This window comes from Natator depressus, chromosome 28, assembly GCF_965152275.1.
Source record: "Natator depressus isolate rNatDep1 chromosome 28, rNatDep2.hap1, whole genome shotgun sequence".
Classification (NCBI taxonomy): domain Eukaryota; kingdom Metazoa; phylum Chordata; order Testudines; family Cheloniidae; genus Natator; species Natator depressus.
The window spans coordinates 6039438-6064591 of NC_134261.1; the positions used below are offsets into that span (position 1 = coordinate 6039438).

The 25154-nt window shown below is 51.1% G+C and overlaps 1 protein-coding gene and 5 non-coding genes across 6 annotated transcripts in view; 3 read left to right on the forward strand and 3 right to left on the reverse strand.

Moving 5' to 3' along the window:
* Window positions 1-25154, forward strand: part of LOC141978789 (uncharacterized) — a 132777-nt gene that overhangs the window by 89009 nt on the left and 18614 nt on the right. The window lies entirely within an intron of this gene.
* TRNAA-UGC (transfer RNA alanine (anticodon UGC)) lies at window positions 7-78 on the forward strand. Its single transcript has one exon. It is a non-coding gene; the product is annotated as a tRNA-Ala (tRNA).
* On the reverse strand, window positions 5494-5565 carry TRNAC-GCA (transfer RNA cysteine (anticodon GCA)). The gene has a single exon. It is a non-coding gene; the product is annotated as a tRNA-Cys (tRNA).
* TRNAT-UGU (transfer RNA threonine (anticodon UGU)) lies at window positions 9659-9732 on the reverse strand. The gene has a single exon. It is a non-coding gene; the product is annotated as a tRNA-Thr (tRNA).
* TRNAS-AGA (transfer RNA serine (anticodon AGA)) lies at window positions 15395-15476 on the forward strand. The gene has a single exon. It is a non-coding gene; the product is annotated as a tRNA-Ser (tRNA).
* TRNAE-UUC (transfer RNA glutamic acid (anticodon UUC)) lies at window positions 18741-18812 on the reverse strand. The gene has a single exon. It is a non-coding gene; the product is annotated as a tRNA-Glu (tRNA).

Sequence of the window (25154 nt, forward strand, 5' to 3'; positions counted from 1 at the left end):
CCATCTGGGGATGTAGCTCAGTGGTAGAGCGCATGCTTTGCATGTATGAGGCCCTGGGTTCAATCCCCAGCATCTCCAAGTTCTCTTTTCACCCTGCTGTTTTGCTCATGCCCAGCGGGGATGTGGCCCACCAGTTTCAGTCCTGCTCAGGGAGGGGCAAGTGCCAATTGCATGGAAGGTCTGGGGGGTTTCTGCTCCTAAGTCACCTCGGTACTTTTAAGATTCCCACCCGCTGTGCTGTTTGGGACAATGGTGGATGAGAAGGGAGAATCCTCCAGCACTGCAGGGAAAGGTCCCATTTGCCCAGACTGAGGAGCAAGGAAACGGAGGGGCAGTCGGTGCTCAGAGAGGAGAGAGGTCAGTGATTTACACCCACCGGGGACACTGTCTTTTTGAGGTGAGTGTAGCTGGCTTGGGATGGTGCTGACGATGGATAGAAAACAGGCTGGAGTCGATGACAGATGAGACCATAGAAGGGGAAGGGGAAGGGCAGCTCCACAGAAGGTCCTGGGTGCTCGGATGCCCCAGTTCTAGACACCCTGGCCTGTCCTAGAGAGAGAAAAGACACAGCAGGACCTAGCCCCCCTACAGTCATCCCGTGGACAAGAATCTGGTTGGGAGTGGGGAGAAGGTTCCCTCTTGACAAAAGGGAGCTGAACTCCCCCAGTGTCCTGGAATTTAAGCAATGCAAGCTTCAAACCCTGCACGGGTGGGGGCTGAGGTGCATCAGCAGAAAGTTGGGCTGGACAGGGATGTATAATTGTTGGTGGTGCTCAGAATGGGGCCAAGTCCTGCCCCCCCCCCCCACACACACACCTGCCTAAGGCTCTGGGAGGGAGTTTGGGTGTGGGAGGGAGAGGGGTTGGGCTCTGGGAGAGAGTTTGGGTGCAGGGTCTGGGCTCGGGCAGGGGGTTGGCGATGCAGGAGAGGGTGAGAGGTGTGGCACTTACCTCAGGCATATCCCGAAAGTGACCCGCACGCCCCCTCTGGCAGCAGCCCCTAGGTGTGTGTGGGGGGGGGTCTCTGCACACCGCTGCCCGCAGACACCACCCCTGCAGCTCCCATTGCCACAGTTGGCAGAGTCGGCGCTCGGGGCAGGGGCAGCTCATGAAGACCCCCACCCCCACCCCAGGGACTGCAGGGACGTGCCAGGTGCTTCCGAGACCAGCATGCCACACGGAGCGAGAGCGGGCAGGAGCCTTAGCCCCCTTGTGCGGCCGGTGATGGTGGTGGGGGTCCCAGACCCTTTAAATTGCCCAGGGAGGCAGGCGGGACCGGGGGGGGAAACTCCCAAGGGCCTGACGTTGCTTTGCACAACGATAAATCTTGGAACAGGATAGAAATGAAATGGCGGCAGAACCTAAGGAATGAAAAGCCTCTGGATTCTTCTGTGTGCGTTGACTCCGAACGGGAGCTGTAATTTGACTAACTTTGTGGCTGCAGCCGGTAAAATATCAGGACAAAGTCATCCCAGTGATTGTGACGCTGGGTTTGAGGAGGCTTTGGTCTTATTAAAATGTAATTTTAGCAAGTTACACTTGTGTTTTTAAAAGTGGCTTCCCCAAGCAATCCCAAGTTGTTCTTCCCACAGCTGGCTGATGGTGGGCAGCAGGGGATGTCCCCGATCTGTGGGGGAATCTCTCTGGGCCCCACTGTTAGTTCTCCAGCCTTTCTCCCCCTAACCACACACCCCTCCTCTCCCCATTATCAATGTTTTACAGTGACCCCTCCCTCCCTTTATGGGACACAGACTCTCTGTGACAGAGACTGACTGGGGCTCCTCTCTGCAGGGCCCCAGTGGGGAAGGAAAGAGACAGGGGGCTGGGGGAGAAGACAGGCAGAAGGAGTCAAATGGGGCTAGACCAGAACAGAGATTTTCTTCCTGTTCAAATGTACTGGAGTCTCGTCACTGAAAAGCCACGTCTTTAGTGAGGTTTGAACCATTCGCCTTTCAATTACCAGGCAAAGGTGTGAAGCACAGAGACCGGTAACAGCCTACTTCCCAACGCTGTGTAAGAAGCACGTGCAGTGGTGCAACTGGCTAGTGCAGAGGGGACTGCTGCTGGGATTATGAGTTCAAGCCTTACCTAGAGCCCTGGTTTCTATTATCCAGGTAGCTTCCTCAACTTGCTTTGCCTAATTTACATGGAAAGTGCCATACTAGGTGTCAGGGTTCCCTCTGAACTCTAGGGCAGTGGTCTCCAAAGCGGGGTGCATGCACCCCAGGGGGTGCACAAGACCATCCCTGGGGGTGTGCCGCTGGCATGGCTGCAGCTGCACTCCTGGACCTTTGATTCTTTGCCGGCGGCAGCTCATCTCTCTCTGGTAGCAGCTCTTCTCTCTCTCTTTTTTTATTTTTTTTTTTTTTGTGCTTCCCTAGAGCTGGCCCTGAGGGCACATGATCCGAAAAGTTTGGAGACCACTGCTCTAGGGTACAGATGTGGAGACCCACATGAAAGACCCCCTCAGCTTATTTCTACCAGCTTAGGGTAAAAATTCCCCAAGGCACAAAGTCTTTGTCCTTGGAGGGTATGCTGCCACCACCAAGTGATTTAACAAAGAATCAGGGAAAGGATCACTTGGAGTTCCTATTCCCCCAAAATATCCCCCCAAGACCTACACCCCCTTTCCTGGGGAGGCTTGAGAATAATATCCTTCAGGATAGGTTGCAGATCTTTGATGATGGGCTGGAGAGGTTTTAGTTGGAGGCTGAAGGTGACGGCTAGTGGCGTTCTGTTATTTTCTTTGTTGGGCCTGTCCTGTAGTAGGTAATTTGTGGGTACTCTTCTGGCTCTGTCAATCTGTTTCTTCACTTCAGCAGGTGGTGTGATGAAGCAGGACTGCTTTTAATGTTTCCTCTGAATATTGTGGGGGTGCCTCAGTTTCCCCTATGCAATTCTTAAGTATCTAGGTGGTGGGATACTACATCCATAGTGGCTACTATAGCCCTCTACACCAACATTCCACACAAAGATGGACTACAAGCCGTCAGGAACACTATCCCCGATAATGTCACGGCTAACCTGGTGGCTTAACTTTGTGACTTTGTCCTCACTCATAACTCTTTCACATTTGGGGACAATGTATACCTTCAAATCAGCGGCACTGCTCTGGGTACCCGCATGGCCCCACAGTATGCCAACATTTTTATGGCTGATTTAGAACAACGTTTCCTCAGCTCTCATCCCCTAATGCCCCTACTCTACTTGCGCTATATTGATGACATCTTCATCATCTGGACCCATGGAAAAGAAGCCCTTGAGGAATTCCACCATGATTTCAACAATTTCCATCCCACCATCAACCTCAGCCTGGACCAGTCCACACAAGAGATCCACTTCCTGGACACTACGATGCTAATAAGCGATGGTCACATAAACCCCACCCTATACCGGAAACCTACTGACCGCTATACTTACCTACATGCCTCCAGCTTTCACCCAGACCACACCACACGATCCATCGTCCACAGCCAAGCTCTGCGATACAACCGCATTTGCTCCAACCCCTCAGACACAGACAAACACCTACAAGATCTCTATCAAGCATTCTTACAACTACAATACCCACCTGCGGAAGTGAAGAAACAGATTGACAGAGCCGGAAGAGTTCCCAGAAGTCACCTACTACAGGACAGGCCCAACAAAGAAAATAACAGAACGCCACCAGCCGTCACCTTCAGCCCCCAACTAAAACCTCTCCAACGCGTCATCAAGGATCTACAACCTACCCTGAAGGACGACCCATCACTCTCACAGATCTTGGGAGACAGGCCAGTCCTTGCCTACAGACAGCCCCCCAACCTGAAGCAAATACTCATCAGCAACCACACACCACACAACAGAACCACTAACCCAGGAACCTATCCCTGCAACAAAGCCCGTTGCCAACTGTGTCCACATATCTTTTCAGGGGACACCATCACAGGGCCTAATAACATCAGCCACACTATCAGAGGCTCGTTCACCTGCACATCCACCAATGTGATATATGCCATCATGTGCCAGCAATGCCCCTCTGCCATGTACATTGGTCAAACTGGACAGTCTCTACGTAAAAGAATAAATGGACACAAATCAGATATCAAGAATTAGAACATTCAAAAACCAGTCGGAGAACACTTCAATCTCTCTGGTCACTCGATTACAGAGCTAAAAGTGGCAATTCTTCAACAAAAAAACTTCAAAAACAGACTCCAAGGAGAGACTGCTGAATTGGAATTAAGTTGCAAACTGGATACAATTAACTTAGGCTTGAATAAAGACTGGGAGTGGATGGGTCATTACACAAAGTAAAACTATTCCCCCTCCCCCCCCCGTTCCTCAGATGTTCAAAAGGTTTTTCCTCCACCCCACCCCCACCCCCACCCCCACCCCGCCGCTCTCCTGCTGGTAATAGCTCACCTTACCTGATCACTCCTGTTACAGTCTGGAAACAAAACCCATTGTCTCATGTTCTCTGTGTGTATAAATCTCCCCACTGTATTTTCCACTGAATGCATCCGATGAAGTGAGCTGTAGCTCACGAAAGCTTATGCTCAAATAAATTTATTAGCCACAACTCCTCCTGTTCTTTTCCGGATACAGAGTAGCACGGCTGCTATTCTGAAACCTTAAATAACATGCTAAAGGTCACACATTCCTTAGGAGAAAATGAAGGGAGAAAAAACCAAAACCCACGAAACCCTTGCTGTTTCTACCCAAGCGATCAATGAGACCAGAAAGTGAGACTAGAGACATAAGACTGCGCAACTAACTCTCTGGTCCTACACTAACTCTGCAGTTACTTAGATGCAGACACAACCAGCTCTATGGTTGATAACCTTGCAGAGACTCTGCTGCTGATCATGAACTGGGAACACATTCCCTTTAAGCAGCTGCCATTTGAATGCATCGCAAAGTCACAAGGAACAGCGATCTGTGTTAAAGGAAGGCTGCCATTTATTAGACCCCCAATTGATATTGTGTGCACAAAGAGAGGATTGAATGTGTCACAGGTAATTTGGTAAATCGTGGTTATTTTATTTTTGTAACAGCCTCCTGTCCATCTCCAGTAGAGTTTTCAGTCCCAATGGCAACTTACTTAGCAAATGTAGCACAAACTAGTCCATTCCTCCCAAGGAGATGGGGTTCTCATTCTTCTGCACATTGTAGCCCACGGAGACCAAGGACCTGCAAATGTGCCTTCATATTATACCTTTGTTTAATTGATGATGATTTAACTGGGAATTGGTCCTGCTTCGAGCAGGGGGTTGGACTAGATGACCTTCTGGGGTCCCTTCCAACCCTGATATTCTATGATTCTATGATTCTATGAAAACATGAACTGGACACTTAGAGGATTGGAACTGATTTCAGCGGAGGGACCTGTTTGCTAGGTTTTTATGCGTTTGCAGGGGAAAACCTTGAGTGTTTCCATTCACTTCAGGTATCCCTATTCAGTGGAACTCCTGAACATAAAGGAAATGGATATGCAATTATTTTTGTTAAAGGAAGAGGGCACTTGGATTTGAACCAAGGACCACTTGATCTGCAGTCAAATACTCTACCACTGAGCTACACCCCCATGACATTTGCATTGGTAAGTCAGTGATCTCAAGGATCTTGAAGGACAGGCCCTGCCTCAGCGAGCTCCTTTTCAACTCCCAGACCACAGTGGTTTTAAAAATGGGGTTCGATTAAACTTTATATATATCTGTAGACACCACAGCTTGCCCACCCACCGACACAGCTTCTCCCACTGACATAGCTACCCTCTCTCGGGGAAGTGGATTAACTACACGGACGGGACAGCTCTCTCCCATCCCCTTAGAGCATCTTCATTATTTATGACTAAATAGGAAATAACCCGAATGGACAGTAAATAATTTAAAAAATATTGCTCTGACTGCATTCAAAATGGGTAACTGGTCATATTGGGCTGCATTAGCAGGAGCATTGCGAGCAGATTGAGGGAAGTGATTATTCCCTGTTATTTGGCACTGGTGAGGCCACATCTGGAGTATTATATCCAGTTTTTAGCCCCCGCCATCCCCACCCCCCGACTACAGAAAGGATGTAGACAAATTGGAGAGAGTCCAGGGGAGGGGAACAAAAATGATTAGGGGACTGCAACACATGAGTTATGAGGAGAGGCTGAGGGAACTGGGATTGTTTAGTCTGCGGAAGAGAAGAATGAGGGGGGATTTGATAGCTGCTTTCAACTACCTGAAAGGTGGATCCAAAGAGGATGGATCTAGACTGTTCTCAGTGGTAGAAGATGACAGAACAAGGAGTAATGGTCTCAGGTTGCCGTGGGGGAGGTCTAGGTTGGATATTAGGAAACACTCTTTCACTAGGAGTGTGATGAAGCACTGGAATGGGTTACCTAGGTTGGTGGTGGAATCTCCATCCTTAGAGGTTTATAAGATCCGGCTTGACAAAGCCCTGGCTGGGATGATTTTGCTGGTGTTGGTCCTGCTTTGAGCAGGGGGTTGGACTAGATGACCTCCTGGGGTCTCTTCCAACCCTGATCGAGGGTTAGAATAACATTTCCAAACAAACGGTCGGTTGAGCTGAGTGCAAATCACTATTATAATCCCCCCCATCCAGTAGCCCTAGGGCAGGTTCCAAGCACTGGATTCGAGCCACTGAGTCAGCTTCCTGCAATGAGTTTCAGCCTTCCCAGAGGTAATTTGTGAGGGCTCGCCGTTTTTGGATGTTCTTGTTTAATTCCCATCCACCCAATTCAAATGAGTTTGAAATTACTCATAGCAACATTCTTTCACCTACTTTGGTAAACTGAGAACAGTTAGGAAATGTTGTACTGAGCGACCAGTCAGTGGGGAACAGAGCGATAGTCATTTGTAAACCAGTTGCATTAAGAACCACAGGTCTCTGGATGGGGGTAGGCCACCGTGGGGATGGGGGTGTCACAGACAATTTGGAGGGAGGTGGCGGAGTAGGAGGTGCAAGAGGTTGAATTAGAGTACATTTTCCCTTTGTCCCAAAAGGGGCAGCACGACATGTCCAATTAAAAGGGGGTGTCACGCCTGAAGAATTTACAATATCCACCAGAATAACAGGAATAACGAGACAAACACAGAACACAATGTTTTGTTGCGACAGGGGACCCACGGCGTTCTGGGGTGTTCTTCCACTCATGCCAGCTTGCCCATAAAGTGTCTGAAAAACAAAATAAACATTCCCCAGCCCCTGGGTGGGGACAGATGATTGCTTATAAATACCCCTTTCTTTGTACAAATTTTTCGCTGACTGCAGGAAAACAGAAGAATTACCTTTATGGTTTTTTGTTTGTTTTATACAAAGGATACTTGCTGCATACCTAGGCAGAGGAGGCCTGTCTATGTAAACACGGCCTGTTCCTGAAGTCTTTCCCCCAGCTCATCTCTAGATGTGAGGGGGGAGGTCATTCAGATCCTCCTTACACTTAGTATTTAAAGGTTTCAGAGTAACAGCCGTGTTAGTCTGTATTCGCAAAAAGAAAAGGAGGACTTGTGGCACCTTAGAGACGAACCAATTTATTTGAGCATGAGCTTAGCTCACGAAAGCTCATGCTCAAATAAATTGGTTAGTCTCTAAGGTGCCACAAGTCCTCCTTTTCTTTTTAGTATTTAAAAACTCTTTCTTTTCCCTACTTCTGCTGCCTTAGATTTCTCCTCCTGTCTGTTCTTTAACAGCTCAGATGAGGTGACTGGGTGGTTAAGGTGATGGACTGCTAATCTATTGTGCTTTGCATGCATGGGTTTGAATCCCATCCTCATTGTGCGCATTTACTCTTCGCCCCTCCTTAATGAACAACCATCTCCCCTTTGGTACAAGGACAGACCAAGCCACAATGCTTCCTGTAAACAAAAACCTTCTCAGGAACTCAGACCTCCTTGCTTTCAATAAAATGTGTCTAAATCCCAGATTTCTCAAAGAGTTCTATATTTCTTCGTTTATATCTCAAAAGGTAACATCCTAATAATCTCCCCCAAACACCCTGGGACCTGCCCAAATAATTTAAATGCCCCCCACGACAGTGACCCACAGCTAGCGTGTCCAGGCCAAGCTGTTCTGAAGGAGGCAACTCAAAACATTTTCTCTCTGCTTCCCTTGGCAAGGTCTGACTGGGAAAACAAAATCCCCCAAATTGAAAATTTTCTGCTGAAAACCCTGTTTGGGGACTTTGATTTGAATGGATTATTATTAGTCTTGTCTGATCTCTGAATTATTTCAGTTCAGTCTTTGTCCTCCAGATGTGTTGCCAGGTGTTGAGTTGTGGGGGAGCGAGGCCAAGTCATGATGTCTCTTCCCCTCTTTCATAGTTTCTTCCAACTTGCTAGAAAGCTCCTTTACTAGGATGTGAGTCAAGCAGTGTCCATTGTCTCCGGGCTGTCTCGGAGAAGTCTGCATTGTACACGGTTCCTGGGATAGTCCTTGGGAGTGTGGATACCTTTACTGGGCCAGCAGAGAGTCTGGCTCCTCCATGTCGCACCGGAAAGGCTGGTGGTGGGCATTTCCCAGCCTCATCACATATTTCAGTAACTCACCCAGAGCAAAACTTCATCACTTCCCAGACAAAACTAGCACACACCTTCCACCCAGGTATTAGCGTTCAACAGATCACGACTTTTTCAATGATACCTCACAAGACACATGTTGTACAAACCATGTCATCATTATGTGACAGTGGTGACTATGGGGCTTCCAGGGTGCTGCTTTGAGCACAGGGTGCCACCCCGGGGCTGACATTGCAATGGAGACGAACCCTTAGAGTCCATCTCTCCCGGGATAAAGATGGCAGCAGGGCTGGCCTGGGTCACCTGACTTGGGCTCATGGGGCTGTGGGGCTAAAAACTGGGGAGCAGATATCTGTGTTCACGCTAAAGCCTGGGTTCGGAAACCCTCACCCCTCGTGGGGCCTCAGAGGTTGGGCTCAAGCTCATAGGTCTGTGCTGTCATCTTATAGTCCTGCAGCCCAAGCCCCATAAGCCTGAGTCAGCTCACCCGGGCTTTGAGACAGGTGCCCTGGGTGTTTTAATCGCTGTGCAGACATAACATTAGGATACGACTACAGTGCAGTGAAACACCCACGGCTGGCCTGTGTCGTATTAATCAAGATCATGCGGCTTGGGCTGTAAAGTTGCAGGGTACGTGTCTTGCCTAGGCTCAGCACCCTGCTCTAGGGGCCCAGAAGGTTGGGAGGGGGTTTCGCAAGAGGAAATGGTAAAACCGCAGTGAAGTATGACCCCGGGCTCAGTGGCATTTCTCCAGTGGTCTGTCTGCTTTGGGGCAGGGACAAAAACACGTCCTGCCGCATTCGTTATTTCAAAGGGAGGTTTAGGATTTTCGTTCTCAGACACGGTGCACTAAGCAGGACTCCACCCTCGGCGTAAACTGAATGAGCTGCCCACAGATTCTGGCAGCCCCAATGAGCCATTTGGTGGGAGAGCTCAGACCCGCCCCCTTCCCAGAGCGAGGGGGTCGTCTGTGACAGGGCTGGGCCACTGACCTACGAGCTCCTAACTCCCAAACTTTCAGTCACTCTATTATCAGTGACTGCGAGTATAATTAAAATCATAAGAAAAAACACACTGGGCTATACCAAAGGTCCATCTATCTCTCTTGTCTTCTGACTGTAGCCAATACCAGGTGCCCTAAAAAGCCACTCAACAAGGCACCACTGGGAGTCGAACCCAGGATCTCCTGTTTACAAGACAGGTGCTTTACCCAGCTAAGCCATGGTGCCCGTCTCTGGCTAACGTATGGTGTCTGCCCCCACCTGACTCCCTGCCCACCCCCCCCACGGCCGGACAAGCGTTGCTTGTGTTTCCGTTCTGTAAAGCAGAGGAGCAGGAGAAGTTTTGCTCCCCAGGTGTGTGTGTGATTCTTTGGACGGGTCTACGCTACAACATTAGGTCGGTGTCATTACAATACTTCGGGGTGTAAAAAATTTACCCCCCCCCCAAGCAAGGCAGTTATAGCAACCTAACCCTGGTGTAGCTAGCCCTGGGTCTGCAGGACGCATAGCCTGGGGAGGTGCTTGCTTAGTGAAGACCCAGAGAATAGGTGGCCCGTGGCTCTTGCATTTGGGGAGGCTGGGCGTGAGCAGTGGAAGCTCCCTAGAAGTGGGGGGGCCATCGGTGCCTGGACCATGGCACTGCCCCCCCTCCACCCCCCTCGTTTGTTCTCCTCCCTCTGAGGCCCCACCTGTGCCCCACCCTCTCTCCCATTTGGTCACTTCCCACCCTAGCTCTGCCTCTTCTGCTGAGGCCTCCTGGTCCACCTTTTCCTCACTCCACTCCTCCCCTGAGGCCTCCTCACCTCCTGCTTGTCCCTCTCCATCCACTGCCCCAAGGTCTGCCCACTGCCCACACCTCTCTGCCCCTCCCCTGAGACCCGCCCTGCCCACCGCCCACACCTCTCTGCCCCTCCCCTGAGACCCTCCCTGCCCACCGCCCACACCTCCCTGCCCCTCCCCTGAGACCCGCCCTGCCCACCTCCCACACCTTTCTGCCCCTCCCCTGAGACCCGCCCTGCCCACCACCCACACCTCTCTGCCCCTCCCCTGAGACCCGCCCTGCCCACCGCCCACACCTCTCTGCCCCTCCCCTGAGACCCTCCCTGCCCACCGCCCACACCTCCCTGCCCCTCCCCTGAGACCCGCCCTGCCCACCTCCCACACCTCTCTGCCCCTCCCCTGAGACCCGCCCTGCCCACCGCCCACACCTCTCTGCCCCTCCCCTGAGACCCGCCCTGCCCACCGCCCACACCTCTCTGCCCCTCCCCTGAGACCCGCCCTGCCCACCGCCCACACCTCTCTGCCCCTCCCTTGAGACCCGCCCTGCTCACCTCCCACACCTCTCTGCCCCCTCCCCTGAGACCCACCCTGCTCACCTCCCACACCTCTCTGCCCCTCCCCTGAGACCCGCCCTGCCCACCGCCCACACCTCTCTGCCTCCCCTGAGACCTGCCCTGCCCACCGCCCACACCTCTCTGCCCCTCCCCTGAGACCCTCCCTGCCCACCGCCCACACCTCCCTGCCCCTCCCCTGAGACCCTCCCTGCCCACCGCCCACACCTCCCTGCCCCTCCCCTGAGACCCGCCCTGCCCACCTCCCACACCTCTCTGCCCCTCCCCTGAGACCCCCCCCTGCCCACCACCCACACCTCTCTGCCCCTCCCCTGAGACCCGCCCTGCCCACCGCCTACACCTCTCTGCCCCCTCCCCTGAGACCCGCCCTGCTCACCTCCCACACCTCTCTGCCCCTCCCCTGAGACCCGCCCTGTCCACCTCTTTCTTCGTGCTGCTGTTGTTATTCCATGAAACATCAAGGTTGGAATAAGAAGCTGAGTTTATTCCAGGGTGAGGGGAAAAAAGGAGCCATGAACCCCCTGGCAAAGCTCAGTGCCCCAGAGAAAACCTGCCCCCTGCTAGTGGAATCATCGATGTGCCGGCGATATGATGGGAAAGGGATGGTCTGAATTGTCAGGGAAGGAAATCAACAGCAATTTGCAGCTACATAAGAACGGCCAGACGGGGTGAGACCAAAGGTCCATCCAGCCCAGTATCCTGTCTGCCGACAGTGACCCATGCCAGGTGCCCCAGAGGGAGTGAACCGAACAGGTAACGGTCAGTGATCTCTCTCCTGCCATCCATCTCCACCCTCTGACAAACAGAGGCTAGGGACACCATTCCTTACCCATCCTGGCTAATAGCCATTCATGGACTTAACCTCCATGAATTTATCCAGTTCTCTTTTCAACCCTGTTATCGTCCTAGCCTTCACCACCTCCTCAGGCAAGGAGTTCCACAGGTTTTCTGTGCGCTGAGTGAAGAAGAACTTCCTTTTATTTGGTTTCCCATGAATTTCATTTGGTGGCCCCTAGTTCTTATATTATGGGAACAAGTAAATAACTTTTCCCTATTCACTTTCTCCACACCACTCATGATTTTACAGACCTCCATCATATCCCCCCTTCGTCTCCTCTTTTCCAAGCTGAAAAGTCCTAGCCTCTTTAAGCTCTTCTCCTATGGGACCCGTTCCAAACCCCTAATTGTTTTAGTTGCCCTTTTCTAATGCCCGTAGATCTTTTTTGAGGTGAGGAGACCACATCTGTACGCAGGATTCAAGATGTGGGCGTACCATGGATTTGTTTAAGGGTGTAGGGAGCCAGGGTGGGTTCCCTCCGAACCAGAGGGTAAAGAGCCACCCTCTCAGCCTGAGTGGCTGGGGCCAGGCCAAGCGTATGCCAATCCCCGGAAGGGGCAGGGTGGGACGGAAGTACAAAGGGCGGGGCCCTTGGCCCAGGGAGGGCAGCACCAGGGAGGGAGGCAGACCCAGGCTGCTGGCTGCTCCCTCCAGACCCTATTGCCGACCCAGGGGAGGCCCTGGGCCAGGAGGAACCTGACTGGGAGGAAGGACTGGGGCGACCAGGGCTGCCAGCCGCTGAGTCCCCAGAGGGGCCCGGCTGTAGCCCGGGCCAGCATGAGCCCGACACAGAGCAGGAGCTGGAGCTGCCAGCCGCTGGACACCCGGACGAGCTGGAGGGACCGGAGAGGAAGTAGCCCAGGGGCAGAACTGCACCATGGGGGGGGCGTATTTGGTCAGCGGGGCGCGGATGGGTCTCCACTGACCCAGCGGCGGGACCTTCGCCTCCCGCCACTGTCAGGGCCCTGGGCTGGAACGCAGTGGAGTCCGGTGGGCCTGCGTTCCCCTACCCCGGCCAGCTTGCCTCGGGTAGCAGACCCGCGCCGGACTCCGGCCGGCACACCTTTTCCGCTAATTCCCCAGCGCCCGAAAGGTGTGACTGAGGCCTGCCCATGGGACCGTAGCTCTCCATCACCCCCTAGGGGCTCGTCTTCAGAGAACTATCCACGGTGACTCCAAGATCTTTCTCCTGATTAGCTGGAGCTAAATTAACCCCCAATCATATTGGGGTTATTTTTTCCAATGTGCATTACTTTACATTTATCCACTTTAAATTTCATTTGCCATTTTGTTGCCCAGTCACTTAGTTTTGTGAGATCTTTTTGAAGTTCTTCAGAATCTGCTTTGCTCTTAACTATCTTGAGCAGTTTAGTATCATCTGCAACCTTTGCCACCTCACCATTTATCCCTTTCTCCAGATTATTTATGAATAAGTTGAATAGGTTTGGTCCTAGGACTGACCCTTGGGGAACGCCACAAGTTATCCCCTCCATTGTGAAAAATTACCATTTATTCCTATCCTTTGTTCCCTGTCTTTTAACCAGTTCTCAATCCATGAAAGGATCTTCCCTCTTATCCCATGGCAACTTAATTTACGCAAGAGCCTTTGGTGAGGGACCTTCTCAAAGGCTTTTTGGAAATCTAAGTACACTATGTCCACTGGATCCCCCTTGTCCGCATGTTTGTTGCCCATTCAAAGATCTCTAAGAGATCAGTAAGACATGATTTCCCTTTACAGAAACCATGTTGACTTTTGCCCAACAATTTGCCCAGTACTGATGTTAGACTTACTGGTCTGTAATTACCAGGATCCCCTCTAGAGCCCTTTTAAAATATTGGTGTAACATTAGCTGTCTTCCAGTCACTGGGTACAGAAGCTGATTTAAAGGACAGGTTACAAACCCTAGTTAATTGTTCCACAATTTCACATTTGAGTTCTTTCAGAACTCTTGGGTGATGCCATCTGGTCCCGGTGACTTGTTACTGTTAAGTTTCTCAATTAATTCCAAAACCTCCGCTAATGACAATTCAATCTGTGACAATTCCTCAGATTTGTCACCTACAAAGGATAGCTCAGGTTTGGGAATCTCCCTGACATCCTCAGACGTGAAGACTGAAGCAAAGAATTCATTTAGTTTCTCCGCCATGACTTTATCGTCTTTAAGTCCTCCTTTTGTATCTTGATCTTCCAGGGACCTCACTGGTTGTGTAGGAGGCTTCTTGCTTCTGATGTACATAACAAACATTTTGTTATTACCTTCTGAGTTTTTGGCTAGCTGTTCTTCAAACTCCTTTTTGGCTTTTCTTATTACATTTTTACACTTAATTTGGCAGTGTTTGTGCTCCTTTCTATTTACCTCACTAGGATTTGACTTCCATTTTTTAAAAGATGCCTTTTTATCTCTCACTGCTTCTTTTACATGGTTGTTAAGCCACGGTGGCTCTTTTTAAATTCTTTTACTGTGTGTTTTAATTTGGGGTATACATTTAAGTTGAGCATCTATTATGGTGTCTTTGAAAAGTGTCCATGCAGCTTGCAGGGATTTCACTCAAATACTCACCAGCAACCACACACCACACAACAGAACCACTAACCCAGGAACCTATCCTTGCAACAAAGCCCCTTGCCAACTGTGTCCACATATCTATTCAGGGGACACCATCATAGGGCCTAATCACATCAGCCACACTATCAGAGGCTCGTTCACCTGCACATCCACCAATGTGATGTATGCCATCATGTGCCAGCAATGCCCCTCTGCCATGTATATTGGCCAAACTGGACAGTCTCTACATAAAAGAATAAATGGACACAAATCAGATGTCAAGAATTAGAACATTCAAAAACCAGTCGGAGAACACTTCAGTCTCTCTGGTCACGCGATTACAGACCTAAAAGTGGCAATTCTTCAACAAAAAAACTTCAAAAACAGACTCCAAAAAGAGAGACTGCTGAATTGGAATTAATTTGCAAACTGGATACAATTAATTTAGGCTTGAATAGAGACTGGGAGTGGATGGGTCATTACACAAAATAAAACTATTTCCCCTTGTTTATTTCTCCTCCTATGGTTCTTGTCAACTGATGGAAATGGCTCATCTTGATTATCACTACAAAAGGTCCTCCACCACTCTCCTGCTGGTAATTGCTCACCTTTCCTGATCACTCTGGTTACAGTGTGTATGGTGACACCCATTGTTTCATGTTCTCTGTGTATATAAATCTCCCCACTGTATTTTCCACTGCATGCATCCGATGAAGTGAGCTGAAGCTCACGAAAGCTTATGCTCTAATAAATCTCCTCTAATAAATCTGTTAGTCTCTAAGGTGGCACAAGTCCTCCTTTTCTTTTTACGGATACAGACTAACACGGCTGCTACTCTGAAACTCTAGTCACTGTACCTTTTAATTTCTGTTTAACTAACCTCTTCATTTTTGCATAGTTCCCCTTTCTGAAATTAAATGCCACAGCGTTGGGCACCATTCTCAGACATCCCTGACATCCTTAACCACAAACACACTCTCCTCATGCCCCAGCCAGAAGGGAAATGGGCAGGAATTCTCGCTGTTCAGCCACGGGCCCACTGACACAATGGCCCAGCCGTCAGTGTGCTGGGGAAGCTGGTCTGAGGAAACAATTGGAAATGATCACGCAGTGAGAACAGAACTAGCGTGCAGTGAGAGGGCTGCCGAAAGCCAATAGTTGTGGCTGAGTGGTTAAGGTGATGGACTAGAAATCCATTGGGGGCTCCTTGCACGGGTTCAAATCCTGCCAACTACAGAGGAGCTGGTGGCTCTTTAGTTTCAGTGCCTGAGTATCCTTGGTGTCAATGGGAGCTGGGTCTTTAGAATCATAGAATATCAGGGTGGGAAGGGACCTCAGGAGGTCATCTAGTCCAACCCCCTGCTCAAAGCAGGACCAATCTCCAATTAAATCATCCCAGCCAGGGCTTTGTCAAGCCTGACCTTAAAAACTTCTAAGGAAGGAGATTCCACCACCTCCCTAGGTAACACATTCCAGTGTTTCACCACCCTCCTAGTGAAAAAGTTTTTCCTAATATCCAACCTAAACCTCCCCCACTGCAACTTGAGACCATTACTCCTTGTCCTGTCCTCTTCTACCACTGAGAATAGTCTAGATCCATCCTCTCTGGAACCACCTCTCAGGTAGTTGAAAGCAGCTATCAAATCCCCCCTCATTCTTCTCATGGGCCTGTGCAGCATCACGAGGCGGGTTTCTCTGTCCCTTTGTTCCATGGGCATCCGACTCGATCGCCAGCTGCTTTTCACCTGCAATGCGTGCGGTGGGGCGGAGACTGTGTGTGTGTGGGGAGAGACCGTGTGTGTGCTGGGGGACTGTGCGTGTTGGGGAAGAGTGAGTGTGTCGGCAGGCTGTAAGTTCAGAGAGCTGCTGGAAGCAACCAGTCCTGAGGCAGGGGGAAGGGGGACACCCCTTTACTGAGGCAGGGGGAGGGGGACAGCCCCGACATCAGCCCCCACTTCCCTCACTGGCTCAGCACAGCAGTCTCTCTCTCTCTCACACACACACACACACACACACACACACACACACGCTGCTGCCTGTCTAGCTCTGTGTCAGGGGTGCCAGAACAAGGGGGTGTAGAGGGCCATGGCCCTACCACTTTTTACCAGCTGTAAGGACCGACAAGGGAGGGGGGGACAAGGCAGAGTCTTGGGGGGAAGAGGCGTTCTGTGGGTGTGGCCTTGGGGAAGGGCTGGGGCGGGGCCTCAGGGAGAAGGGGCGCAGTGAGTGAGGGGCCTTGGGGAAGGAGCATCAGGGGGGTTCCACAGTTTGGACACCGGTGGGCCCCCCCCCCTCCACACACACTTTAAGGAAGCTTCTGCCACCCCTGCTCTATGTTCGCAGTGCAGGGGAGCAGCATCCCACGGCAGCGATTTGCTCCTGGCGGCCGGAGCAGAGCCGCCGGCTCAGCTGTCAGAACGTCCCGGAGCCCCCGTAGCAGGAAGGCAGGGCAGGCGAGTTCACGGCGGGCATTGTGGGATACTGGCAAGGCCCGTTACACGGACACTTTGTTGCTTTAAGCTTGCTGCAAAAAGCTCTAGGCCTCTCCTCGAGGCCGTTTTATTCTGTTGCCAAAACAGGGCAGTTTTGTCACCCGACGGGGCAGTGCAGCGTGTACACCAGCCAAAAGCTGGCGACGGAGGGAGCCTCGTGTGTGTTTCACATGCCCGAACAATTCTCTCTCTCTCTCTCTCTCTCTCACACACACACACACACACACACACACACACACACGTGCTCTGCTTTGCGGAATCCAAGCACAAGAAAAGCTTGTCAGGCCCCGGTGGGGTCTGGCAGGGAGTCAGGTGTGGGCAGACACCATGGCTTAGCTGGATACAGCACCGGTTTCATAAACAGGAGATCCTGGCTTCAACTCCCAGGGGTGCCTTGTTGAGAGGCTTTTGGGGCACCTGGTATTGGCTACAGTCAGAGGACAAGATACAGAGCTAGATGGGCCTTTGGTCTAGCCCACTATGCCTGTTTTTATGATTTAAATTACACTCACGGGCACTGATAATAGAGGTACTGAATGTTATAAGCTGATAGGTCAGTGTTCCAGGCCCCTCGCGGATGATCCCCCTTCCTCTGGGACAGAGGCAGGTCTGAGCTCTCCCACCAAATGGCGCATTGTGGCTGGCAGACTCTGTGGGCGGCTCATTTAATTTATGCCAAGGGTGGAGTCCTGCTTAGTGCACCGTGTCTGAGAAAAAAAATCCTAAACCACCCTTTGCACTAACGAAGGGACGTGTTATTGTCCCTGCCCCAAAGCAGGCCGACCAATGGAGAACTGCCACCGAGTCCAAGGTAATACTCCACGGCCGTTTTACCTTTTTCGCTTGCAAAACTCCCTTCCAACCTCGCGGGGTCCCAGAGCCTGGTACTGAGCCTGAGCCGAGATGTCGACACTGCAAATTTCCCATCCGCTTCGAGCATCTTCCTTATCACGCTACTGCAGTGCAGATGCATTCGTGCGGTGATGTCACTGCAGCATTTTGAATGTCGACTTGCCTCAGAGTAAGACCAGAAGTCCAGACTGGCTCCATTTGGCACCGTGGGGGGTAAGACACCCCAGTGACTGCTGTGCAGTTCTGTAAGTGTGGCCATGGCTGAACAGCAAGAATTCCTGCCCATTTCCCTCCTGGCTGGAGCATGGTTAGAGTGTGTTTGTGGTTAATTGTTCATTGTTCATTCCCTGCCTTGACTATTCAGACAGTCCCTTTCCCCAACATGTCGGCAGCACATCAGTGATTCCAGTGGCAGGTTTTCTCTGGGGCACTGAGATTTTTGGGGGAGTTGGTGGCTCCTTTCCTTCCTCACCCTGGAGCAAACTCAGCTTTTTATTCCATCCTTGATGATTCATGGAAGAACAACAGCAGCATAAAGAAAGAGGAGAGGGAATATCTCACTGCCTGGGGGGGAGATAGCCACGTCCCCTCTGTCTGACCATTGCCATTGCAGGAGAGAAGGTTTCAGTGGAATTGAATGCCCTGGCTCAGACAAGAGACACAGGACGATTTTGCTGTTCAGGGATCCGTGCAAAGGAAATTGTTTCTCTGTGTGCAAATGAGGAGGGAAATGAAACACCCACATGGCAGTGCTTAAGGCATAAGGGAACCCTATAGGATTAGGATAGGATAAGTTCTCAAGCAGCATGTGTCTTACTTTGCCCATCTGTCAATTTTGATTATTATCGATGGCAATATTTTGCCATTGGCTTGTGTGTTTACACAGATATTGACATTTACCAACAAATACGTCGTTCTTCCGAGCCTGTCCTTGGTGAGTTTAGAGGGAGACGTTCACTCTCCCCAACCCCCGTGCTAGGCCTGTGCTCCCCACTTCCCACGCTGCTGGGATCCTTCCCTGATCTCCCCCAAGACCTCTGCCCCCCCACCCCCACTTCTGGGATCCCCTCCCAACACTGTCCAACTCCCTTACTGACAGGATCCTTCCAAGTTCCTTTCAATTCCTGCCTCCCCTCTGAGCAAAAGCTCTGCTCTATTCCCACACCGGGAATTGAACCCGGGCCGCCTGGGTGAAAACCAGGAATCCTGACCACTAGACCACATGGGACTGGCACTGCTGGGCTTCTCTAAGCCAACCCCTCGTGAGAGCAGCAGTGCCGCTCAGCGGGGCCTGCGCCCAGGGCTGCACGAACCCTCCGGGTGCTGAGGTTTCCCCTCTCTCCATTCCCGGTGCCTGTGATCAGGAACCACAGATCGGGGCTCTCAGGTGCTGCACAGACCGGGACTGAGATTAGGACCCCCTCTTGTGCAAGGTGCTGTACAAACCCTGGCCAACACCTGCGGGGTTCCCTCAATTACCCTCAGCCTCTGCTGCCCAACTCCTTCTGACCCCCTGTGGATCAACCCCCCCGCAATAAACCCACCTTTCCAAACAGTCCTTCTTCCCCTGCCCCCTCTCTTGGCTTGCACGCCCCGGGCCCATCTGCTCCCGCCCCCCCAGGCGAAGAAGCCATGGAGGCAACTTCAGCCACTGGAGACAGCCCCAGCCAGCGCTGCAGCCCGCCCCGGGGTGCTCCTTGCAAGACGCAGGAAAGGTGAACGGTGGGAACAAAGCCCAGAGGCCGGGGGCGGGGCAGCTCCTGGGGGCGGGGCCTGTCACAGCTCGGGGGCGGGGCAGCTCCTGGAGGCGGGGCTCGGGCACGGCCCGGGGGCGGGGCAGCTCCTGGGGGCGGGGCCTGTCACAGCCCGGGGGCGGGGCAGCTCCTGGGGGCGGGGCTCGGGCCCGGACCAGACGCAGCTGCTGCCTCCGTGGGACCCAGGAGCCCGGGCTGAGCAGCTGCTGCTCCCCCCTGGGGTCCCTGCTGGGGGGGCCGTCATTAAAGCTCCTTCCCTGCCACGCCGGGCGAGCTGGGGAACCAGCCTCCTAGAGCCCCGGACTCTCACCATCCGCTCCGGAGCCAGGGTCTCCAGGTGAGTGAGAGCCCCCGGGGGCAGCGCTGGGGACGGGCAGGAACGTGACTCTCTGCCCCGGGGAGCCCCAGACGCTGCAGCCCCCGGGAATCGGCTCCCTGGTCTGCCCACGGGCCGGCCGGCCGCGCTGGAGCCGCCTGAGCCCTAGCGGAGCTGCCGGTCTCAGCTGCAGCCAGGATCTGCCCCTGGCCCCGCTGAGATGCAGGTGGGGGCAGAGAATGGGGCCCGGGGGTTCCCCTTTGTGTGGCTGGAGGTGGTGGGAAGGGGAAGGAGGGTGGGACAGGTGGGGGATTGAACGGTCTCTGTGCAGCCAGGACAGTCCAGGGGGAGAAGTGTGTGTGTGTGTGTGTGAGAGAGAGAGGGGGTGAGCTCCTTGCATCCTTTTCCTGTTTGTGCCATATAGTGAAACAATTCTCTCTAGTTTTCCCCCCTTTTCTCTCCCCTTGCCACATATGGCTATGAAATCCAAGGAGATTCCCTCGCTTTTCCTAAAATTGACTCTCTGCTCTCTTATTTTTCCCGATTTTCTCCATAATTCTCAAACTGTAATTTTAATTATTCTCCTCAGCTCTGGGATATTTCCTCACCCATTTTGTCTGCAGGAATTTGTCCTTGTTTGCGTGGGAAATTGTTGCCCTGAGTCATTCCCCAAAAGGGATCGGGGTTAGTGGGTGCTCTTTGGGGGAGCCCTGAGACACGGCTTCCTCTGGGGTGGGGATGGGGTTGCCGTCCTCTGCCACCAGGAGGGCATGGTAGGGGAAGGGAGGAGCCAGTGTCCTCTATGGAGCCTGCCCAGCCCCTTTGATTCTGCTCCTTTTTAGCATCTTGTTGAAAGACTTTACTACTGGGTGTCAAGTATCAGGGGGTAGCCGTGTTAGTCTGTATCCACAAAAACAACAAGGAGTCCGATGGCACCTTAAATAACGGATTTATTTGAGCATAAGCTTTTGTGGGTAAAAACCTCACTTCTTCAGATGCATGGAGCGAAAATTACAGATGCAGACATAAATATTCAAAAACCAGTCGGAGAACACTGCAGTCTCTCTGGTCACTGGATTACAGATCTAAGAGTGGCAATTCTTCAGCAAAAAAAACTTCAAAAACAGACTCCAAGGAGAGACTGCTGAATTAGAATTAATTTGCAAACTGGATACAATTAACTTAGGCTTGAATAAAGACTGGGAGTGGATGGGTCATTACACAAGTAAAACTATTTCCCCATGTTTATGCCCCCCCTCCCCCCACCACCACACACACACTCACTGTTCCTCAGTGTTCTTGTCAACTGCTGAAAATGGCCCACCTTGATTATCACTACAAAAGGTTCCCCCCCCCCCCCCCGCTCTCCTGCTGGTAATAGCTCACCTTACCTGATCGCTCTGGTTACAGTGTGTATGGTAACACCCATTGTTTTACGTTCTCTGTGTATATAAATCTCCCCCTGTATTTTCCACTGAATGCATCCAATGAAGTGAGCTGTAGCTCACGAAAGCTTGTGCTCAAATAAATTGGTTAGTCTCTAAGGTGCCACAAGTCCTCCTTTTCTTTCTGCGAATACAGACTTACACGGCTGCTACTCTGAAACCAGACATAAATATACTGGCACACGAAGAGAAGGGAGTTACCTAACCAGTGGAGAACACTTCAATCTTCCTGGCCATTCTGTAACAGATTTGAAAGTAGCTATACTTGAACCCACACACACACAAAAAAAACCCCTTCAGAAACAGTCTTCAAAGAGAACCAGCAGAACTGAACTTCATTTGCAAATTTAACACCATGAATTTGGGTTTGAATAGGGACTGGGAGTGGCTGGCTCATTGCAAAAGCAGCTTGGCCTCTCCTGGAATTGACCCCTCCTCATCTATTGTTGGGAGTGGACTACATCCGCCCTGATCAAATTGGCCCTGTCAACACTGGTTCTCCACTTGTGAGATAATTCCCTTCTCTTCATTTGCCAGTAAATTTCTGTCTGCATCTGTAATTTTCACTCCATGCATCTGAAGAAGTGGGGTTTTTACCCACAAAAGCTTATTCTCAAATAAATCTGTTAGTCTTTAAGGTGCCACCAGATTCCTTGTTGTTTTTATTACTGGGGAGGCTGAAAAATGTCTCTGTGGGTTTAGCCCAAGCAGGAGGGACCAGGTCCACACTGTAATAAAGAGATCAAGCATTTTCCCAGCATGGCAGACTCTAGGGTGTCTGTCTGCAGGGAAAGGGCCTGGAGGAATCGTGATGTGAAATCAAAGCCTGTTCTGAAACCTCCACAACTGCCCTTCTCGCCCTGCCAGTCTGCAGAATGACGTCCATGTTTCCCTCCAGCTCATCCCGTCCTCTCATGGGACAGGGGAGAGAAATGGCTGCAGTGAAGCCAGTTCAGGTAGGGATTACTGGGGGGTTGCTGGTGGGCTCCTGCAGGAGGGAGAGGGACAGCAAACACCCCGGAGATGGGAAGGTTTGCACAGTCTGGTTTGGAGGTTGGAGCGGGGCAGGAAATTCCCAGGGTGGAGAAAGGGAGGAGGCCAGGGTGTATCAAATCTGTTGGGACTTGTTTAATGTGTGGCTTAGATTCTAGGAACAGACCCATGAGGTTGGAAGATTGAAATGCCTTAATTTGTGGAACAGGAAACAACCCACCTAGGTGGGGCTAGAAAAATGGAACAGACTCCCAGTGTTGGAGCCAGAGCTGATTAACCAGTGGCTGCTATGAGATATAGAGGGGGCACCCACCAGTGAAGCTTAGGGAGGGGTTGTGGGGCCTCTTTTTGACGCCCCCACAACATACTATAAAAACTTGATGGCCCCACATATGCATGGTTTTCTGCATATAAAAGCCAGGGCTGGGCATTAGGGGGTGGCAACCAGGGCAATTGCCTGGGACCCATGTGACACGGGCCCCTGCAAAGCTAATTACTCAAGCTTTGGCTTCAGCCCCTGAGACTCATGGCCTCAGGCTTGAGTCCCATGCAGAGAGGTTTGGGCTTTCTGCCCTAGGCCCAAGCGAGTCGAACACTGGCCCTACTTTGAGGACCGCTTGAAACCTGCTCGCAGTCCCTCAGAGGTCCAGGGACCCCTGGTTGAGAACCACTGCCTTCGAGGATATGCCCCTCCGTCCATATCCAGCTCCAGGACGGGCCTTAGGGAGAATGGCACCCTGGGTGAACTTGTATTTTAGTGTCCCCCATCACCCCGGTCCTCACAGGCTCCCCACCATCACGTCCAGGCCCCGATGCCTCCCTCTAGTGCTTAATTTGTATTGAAAGAGGTGCCAGAGCTCAGCCGTGGCACAAATAAAGCACTGGCAGGGAGGCCCGATAGTGGTGGGTACTGGCCGAGCGCCCAGCTCTGAAGGCAATGCCACCACCAGCAGAAGTAAGGGTGGCATGGTATGTGGTGTATTGTGTAGCCTTTTATTTTATTTAAAGTGCATTTTGTAATGTGGTGTCACACCACCGTGTGTTCAGCTCTGGTGGCTACAGTTTCAAGCTTAACAGAAAGAACAGGAGGACTTGTGGCGCCTTAGAGACTAACAGATTTATTTGAGCATGAGCTTCCGTGAGCTACAGCTCACTTCGTCGGATGCATTCAGTGGAAGATACAGTGGGGAGATTTATGTACACAGAGAACGTGAAACAATGGGTGTTACCTGATCACTCTCCTTACAGTGTGTATGGTAAGGTGAGCTATTACCAGCAGGAGAGCGGGGACGGGGGACGGACACCTTTTGTCATGGTAATCGTGTTATACCAATAAAATAAAAACCAGCAGGATCTTATTAAAGGGGAAAAGGCAAAATACCACATTTATTGTGAATACAGAAAGAATCATAGTAAGCAGTTAGTTATAGCTATAATATTCCATTCAATTTCATATTTATTCACACATTCATTCCTACAAACACACACACACAGGTTCTGCAAGGTTGTTATCATCGTTACCAGCCTTAGAGTTGCTCATGCCAAGCCACTGGCCAGGTGGCCTGGACATGAGGAGGGAGCAGGGCCTTGTCAGATGCTCATCTGATGCTCCTGGAAGTTGATTAGCAGAATCAGACCCCAAAGTTCTCACTTTCTAGAGTCCATTTTTATAGGAATTTCTTCCTATGCCAGTCTATGGGAATTGTTTCATCATGCTTTTGCTGAATCAATCAGCAGATGGCACATTCCTGACGGCTCCGTGCTGCTAGATGTTTTCTTGTTCTTTGGTTCTCCCATTCTTGAGGCTGCTGGGTGGATTCCAGTCTGCCCTCCGGGGGTCCTCTGGTTATTCCACTTGACGCCTTCTTCAGCCGATGGACACTGGATTCTTAGGCTGGCACCTCCCTGATCATTCAGTTATTATCCACACCAAGCATCCATCCACATACATCCTCTATCTCTATTTTAATCACAATTGTTAATACAACAAAAGAATGGGGAGTCTCTGGGTGCTGTTTCTGTTGTTACAGAGTATTGCTTTGAGTCTCTCTCTGTGTGAATTGCTTTGAGAACAGACTCTGACTTAGAATGTACTAAGGCAATTAGCAGCTTGCAAGTTTCACACAGAGCGGGGGAGAAACAGTACCAAAAACCAAGAGACCTCTTAATTAGTAATACCCTGGAATTTAAACTATGGGGAATCAAACTCATTTGTGATTTTATTACAGAACTTCTTTAATATGATCCAACAATCGAGGTGGGCCATTTCCAGCAGTTGACAAGAACATGTGAGGAACAGTGTGTGTGTGTGTGTGGGGGGGGGGGGGTAAACATGGGGAGATAGTTTTACTTTGTGTAATGACCCATCCACTCCCAGTCTCTGTTCAAGCCTAAATTAATTATATCCAGTTTGCAAATTAATTCCAGTTCAGCAGTCTCTCGTTGGAGTCTTTCAGAGTAGCAGCCATGTCAGTCTGTATTTGCAAAAAGAACAGGAGGACTTGTGGCACCTTAGAGACTAACAAATTTATTTGAGCATAAGCTTTCGTGAGCATCCGATGAAGTGAGCTGTAGCTCACGAAAGCTTATGCTCAAATAAATTTGTTAGTCTCTAAGGTGCCACAAGTACTCCTGTTCTTTTTTCTTTGGAGTCTGTTCTTGAAGTTTTTTTTGCTGAAGAATTGCCACTTTTAGGTCTGTAATCGAGTGACCAGAGATTGAAGTGTTCTCCGAATGGTTTTTGAATGTTCTAATTCTTGACGTCTGATTTGTGTCCATTTATTCTTTTACGTAGAGACTGTCCAGTTTGGCCAATGTACATGGCAGAGGGGCATTGCTGGCACATGATGGCATATATCACATTGGTAGATGTGCAGGTGAACGAGCCTCTGATAGTGTGGCTGATGTGATTAGACCCTATGATGGTGTCCCCTGAATAGATATGTGGACACAGTTGGCAACGGGCTTTGTCGCAAGGATAGGTTCCTGGGTTAGTGGTTCTGTTGTGTGGTGTGTGGTTGCCGGCGAGTATTTGCTTCAGGTTGGGGGGCTGTCTGTAAGCA